This window comes from Triticum urartu, chromosome 6 (assembly GCF_003073215.2).
Source record: "Triticum urartu cultivar G1812 chromosome 6, Tu2.1, whole genome shotgun sequence".
NCBI lineage: Eukaryota > Viridiplantae > Streptophyta > Magnoliopsida > Poales > Poaceae > Triticum > Triticum urartu.
The window spans coordinates 205650988-205657123 of NC_053027.1; positions in this window are offsets into that span (position 1 = coordinate 205650988).

Sequence of the window (6136 nt, forward strand, 5' to 3'; positions counted from 1 at the left end):
CATGCGGTAACGAGCAGAGACTCACGATCGATGTGATCCCGTCACCCCATCTCGAGGACTTGCGGCAAGGGCTAAGAATGCCCGGCCACGCCTCATAAGTATCTCGCGGGCACCTTCCAGGTCAAGACGACTCCACATCACTCGCAATTAAGCTCTCGTGGGTACCCCTCAGGGCCGACCCGTCTTTAGTAACATGGTTCAATGTAAAGTCATAGTAACCATAGTAAATGTGTGTCTAACACCAAGGGGAATCCTAAGGAACCACCCTCGGTGGATTCTACTCGATGTAATCATCAAGGTGAACGTAAGAGGAACCACCCTTGAGGTTCACACTTGAGGGGTTGCATGACAGAGTCGTATCGGAAGTGGTTAAGGAGGAAATCACCCTCGATGACCACGACCGAATAGCTATACTATAGAGATCTCATCAGGAGTGATGTATGAGGTTCCACCCTCGGCACTCGATGGTAACTCTGCGGAGTTGAGCAACAAAAGGGGCGTGATGTGATGTGAGGTGTCGGGCTCTGGTCGTCGATCACATTGATCGAGTCATCGATGATGAAGCAGGGGCAACAAGGACAAGGTGGGGGTCACTGATGGATCACTAACCAACCTATACTAAGTAGTTTAGGATAAGTAGGTAAGGCAATAATAAGCAGGTTACAAAAGCATGCTTTGCATCAGAATAGGAGAAAACAATAATAGTAGCAAAATTTAATGCAAGCATGAGAGAAAGGAAAGGGCGATATCAGGATGATCAAAGGGGGGGCTTGCCTGGTTGCTCAGGCGAGAAGGAGGGGTCGTCGGTGGCGTAGAAGATCACAAGGGCATCAGCAACGGTCTCGGGGTCTATCGGAGAGAAGAGGGGGAAGAAACAGTAAATACAAGCAACAAAAGCATGACAAGACAAAAAGCAACACTAGGGGTGTTATAACGCGGTGCTACACAGTACCGGCGAAGGGGGATACCACCCTGGAAAGTTTACCCAAAGTTTGGCATTTTCGGACAGATGAAACGAAGGGGAAAGGTTGCATGTTCTCTATGCTAGGGGCATGTGACGGATGAACGGAGAGTGTATTTGAATTCGCCTCGTCGTTCTGAGCAACTTTAATGTATAAAACTTTTTCATCTAAGCTACGGATTAATTTATATGATTTTTTAAAGATTTAAGCAATATTTTGAAATTATTATTAGTTCGGAAATAAACTGGGATTTCCATGGGTACACATAGTGTAACCAACCAGGGTGTATGACAAGTGGGGCCAATCAAAGTCAACATAGTTGAAGTTGACTTGGTCAAAAGTGAACAGTGCAGAAGGGACCCATATGCCATTGACTTAGACAAATTTTTTTGCTTTATATTTAAACTAACAGTAGGTCCACATGTCATCGGCTATTTGACTAACTTAGCACTAACTTCAATCCTAAACTAAATTAGTCCTAATTAACACCAGGGCCGGCCACACACGGCCGTGGGCCGTGGCCAAGCCGGCCACACACACACCACACACCACACACATCACGCAACATGCAATTCTGTTTTCAGCTAACAAAAGATAGCATTTTGTGATTTTCATAGGATTTATTCCATGCATCAAATGGATTTGGTCTAGTGGGGTAAAATAGAGTTTGTCAAGTATACTACCTACTCATATTTTTTTACCCCTATTAGCAGTTGTTTAACCGCTGATTAGAGGCTGCCAAGGGGGTTAGTCCGTGTAATATTCGCAAAGCTAGACATAGCTACAGTAATTAGTAGCAGTACATATAGTGCAGAGCCATGGCACGCGTGGTTGGACGTGTCGGGCATAGGTGGGGCAGCTGGAGCGGCAAGCAAAGCCATACACGGGTGAGCGCGAGCGGAGCGCAGCACGGCAGGAGCAGCCCTGACGGGCACGTGGCCAGCGGCGAGTGGCGAGTGGCTGCAGCCAGGGGCGTTGGGGTGGCGTCCGGCTGCAGAGCAGTAGCGACGCGAGCAGTGATAGCAGGCCGCGACAGCATGGAGTAGGGGCAGCTCGGGCCGACGAGGCGCGGAACGGCTGCAACAGTGGCGGCACACAGCGAGCACGGGCGCCGTGGGCGGCAGCGAAGGGCCACAGCACAGCAACCAAGCAGAAGCGCCGAAGCAGGGAGGACGCAGCGGGGTGCACGCGGTCGCAGCGTGCGTGAGGCCAGGGCACGAGCACGCATGCGCGGTTGGCGTCGGGACGCGGCCACGGACGTGACAGGGGAGCCCGGGGCGCGGGCGATGGTTGGTGAGCGCGAGGTGGATGGCAGTGGCTTACATCGGCCTACGGAATGGATCCGAAAGAGGGAGGAGGGGAATCGGACGGGGGCTCACTGTCGTTGTACTGACGGCCTGAGGACGACTTGAGGTGGCCGGAGCCATCGACGGCGTGCGGCGGCCCGGGGAGGAAGACGGTGACGTTCGGGGTCAAAGTAGAGGCGGCGAGCTCGAGTTCGGGGTCGGGGAAGATGTAGCGGGGCACGGTGGTGCTCAGGGATGCGTCGGAGGGCCCCAGGGACGGCGACGGCCGCAGTTACTCCAACGGCTCGGCCACGGACACACCCGTAGGCGGGCGGATCTGAGAGGTAGAGAGCACAGGCGAGGGGGGGAGTGGAATGGAGCAGCTAGGGTTCAGGCAAGGCCTCGGGGCAGGACTTGTAGGCGAGGGGGAGCCACGGGGATGGTTGCACGTGGCCAGGTGTGGGCATGGACGGGGCGCGCGTGTCCACGACGCTCCTGGTGAGCAGTAGGAAGGATGAGGTGGCAAGGTGGGCTGGGCTCCCACTGTTGACCTAGAGCCCAGTCCACCAGTAGTTTAGGTCCTTTCTTATTTGTCTTTTTTGTTTCTTTTATTTCTTTCTTACTTTGCATTTTAATGGAACTACTAAATGAGTTTTGTTTAATACAAAACTTGGCACAAAAATACATCGCAATATTCTGTGTTGGTACAAAAGTTTCAAAGCATTTGTGAGTGTTCACTTATTTTTAGAAATTGAAAAGGTCAGATAATTGGCTGATGATCCACTGAATAAATTTCCAAGGGCATTTTGGGAATTCAAATGAGGTTGGTTCCAACATGACAAATATCCAGGAATTATTTGTGTAACACCCCGGATATAACTTTCCCAATTTGTACTCCAACTCTTGCCATTTCCGGCATTAAGTTAATTTATTTTCTTGGGTTTGGGTCTTTGTCTCCGTGTGTTGTTGTCGTTGTCATGCATCCCATATCATGTCATCATGTGCATTGCATTTGCATACGTGTTCATCTCATGCATTCGAGCATTTTCCCCGTTGTCCGTTTTGCATTCCGGCGCTTCGTTCTCCTCCGGTGCTCATTTTACCTTTCTTTCGTGTGTGGGGATTAAACATTTCCGGATTGGACCGAGACTTGCCAAGTGGCCTTGGTTTACTACCGGTAGACCGCCTGTTAAGTTTCATATCATTTGGACTTCGTTTGATACTCCAACATTTAACCGAGGGACCGAAAAGGCCTCGTGTGTGTTGCAGCCCAACACCCCTCCAATTTGGCCCAAAACCCACCTAAGCCTTCTCCATCATCTAGATCGTTCGATCACGATCGCGTGGCCGAAAACCGCACCTCATTTGGACTCTCCTAGATCCCTCTACCTATATATATAGCCTCCTCCCCGAAAATCCGGACGAAACCCTCCGGTTGACTTTTGCCTCCTCCTAGTATTTTTTTTTGCATAACTTCATCATGTCGTAACTTTGCATCCGTAGCTCCGATTCATCCATATAGCATATCGAAATGTTCATCTCAGAGAGTACATCATTTCATTCCATTGCATTATTTTCATTTGAGTTCATCTTGATACCCGAAATGCTGTTAGAAGAGGGCTACTTGAGTAAATTCTCAGATCTGCTACTCCATTTAGGTTTTTGTCATTTTTGCCATGATTAATGTGTACATGATATGCCCTGATGCTCTACATATGTTTTGTTAAGGGTTTTGTCATCTTTCCAGAGGTGCAACCCATGTATTTTTGTGATGAGTGTGATGACTAGCACGAGCTCGCAAAGTGGTGCACTTGCTAATTCTGTTTTCAGGGACTTAGCAATTCCACTAAATCCTTGAGCTGTTTATCTCATGATGCCATATGTTCATGTTGTTTCCTAGTGATCCGTGCCTATTTTGAGGATGATCAGTAAGGATGTTTTGTTAATATTGTAGTGCTATATCCATCCATGTCTTTGTTTGCAATTATGGAGCACCCTAGCTTGAGTCAATCGAGCTCTACTTTTGCTACTTTGTGAATCTGGGCAGATTGTCAACTTGTTTGCAATTTTGCCAGTGATGTTGTAGTTGATCCGTGCATGATATGCTATTGTTCTTGACATGTATAGCTTGAATTTTGTGTGTTCTTGATGGGTGTATGCTTGTCTTGTCATGACTTGCTCTGTAGTGAGTGCATCGAGCTCGTAAACATGCCTACTTGAGTTATGTTTCAGCATGCTCCAGTTTTCACTAAGTCTAAAAACTGATTATGTTTTTGCTATGTTCACATGCTTGCAATTGTATTTTCTGATCCCTTTTGGCTCAAGGTCACTAAGGGACTTTTGTTAAGCTCTTTGAGTAGCTCCATGCCATGCTTTACTTTGCCATGTTCAGGTCCTGTAGCATGTCGTTTTGTTGCTCCGAAGAGTGCTACCTGGTCTGAAATTCCAGACAAGTGTTAATTTCACTAAGTCTGGGATCTGTTTGTCATATGCATTTTTGCCATGCTTGTTTGAACCTGTTAATGGATGAATTGGCCGTAGCTCAATGCTAGACTTTTGTTAAGAATATTGAATGCATCCCTGCCATGTATTTTTTGTCATGTTTGGCTGCTGTAGCATGTTCATCTCATTGCATTTAGATGGCTACTTGTTGTTAATCGCAGACCGGTGTCATTTTTGAATCGCTTGCCATTTCCAAACCGTAACTCCGATTCCGGCGTTCTTTATATCGTTTTCAAGCGATTTCATCTCATCTTTCCAGTGGTACACTTAGATTTCCAAGTTGAGGCCAGGTTAATGCGTTTCCTGTCATATCTTGCATTTTGCATCCCGCATCGCATCCCGCATAGCATATCATCATTGCATCATATTGTTTGATCCTTGCACGTGGTTGATTGTGTCGTTGTTGCTTGTTTGTCTTGTTTGGGTAGAGCCGGGAGACGAGTTCGCTAACGAGGAGCCCGTTGAGTTTGCTTTCGAGGATCCAGTCAACTCTGACAACTGTGCAGGCAAGATGATCATACCCTCGAAATCACTACTATCTTTGCTATGCTAGTTTGCTCGCTCTTTTGCTATGCCAATGCTACGATGCCTACCACTTGCTTTCAAGCCTCCCAAATTGCCATGTCAAACCTCTAACCCACCTTGTCCTAGCAAACCGTTGATTGGCTGTGTTACCGCTTTGCTCAGCCCCTCTTATAGCGTTGCTAGTTGCAGGTGAAGATCGGAGGCCGTTCCTTGTTGGAACATTTATTTACTTGTTGGGATATCATTATATTGCTATGTTATCTTAATGCATCTATATACTTGGTAAAGGGTGGAAGGCTCGGCCTCTCGCCTAGTGTTTTGTTCCACTCTTGCCGCCCTAGTTTCTGTCATATCGGTGTTATGTTCCCGGATTTAGCGTTCCTTACGCGGTTGGGTTATAATGGGAACCCCTTGACAGTCCGCCTTGAATAAAGCTCCTCCAGCAATGCCCAACCTTGGTTTTACCATTTGCCACCTAGCCTTTTCCCTTGGGTTTCGCGGACTCAAGGGTCATCTTATTTTAAAACCCCCGGGCCAGTGCTCCTCTGAGTGTTGGTCCAACCTAGAGCACCATGCGGGGCCGTCCCTTGGCAACTTGGGTTACGTTGGCTCCCGTACGCTTAGCTTATCCGGTGTGCCCTGAGAACGAGATATGTGCAGCTCCTATCAGGATTTGTCGGCACAGCGGGTGGTGTTGCTGGACTTGTTTTACCATTGTCGGAGTTGTCTTGAAGTACCGAGATACCGAGTCTGATCGGAACGTCTTGGGAGGAGGTCTATTCCTTCGTTAACCGTGAGAGCTTGTCATGGGCTAAATTGGGACTCCCCTGCAGGGATTTGAACTTTCGAAAGCCATGCCCG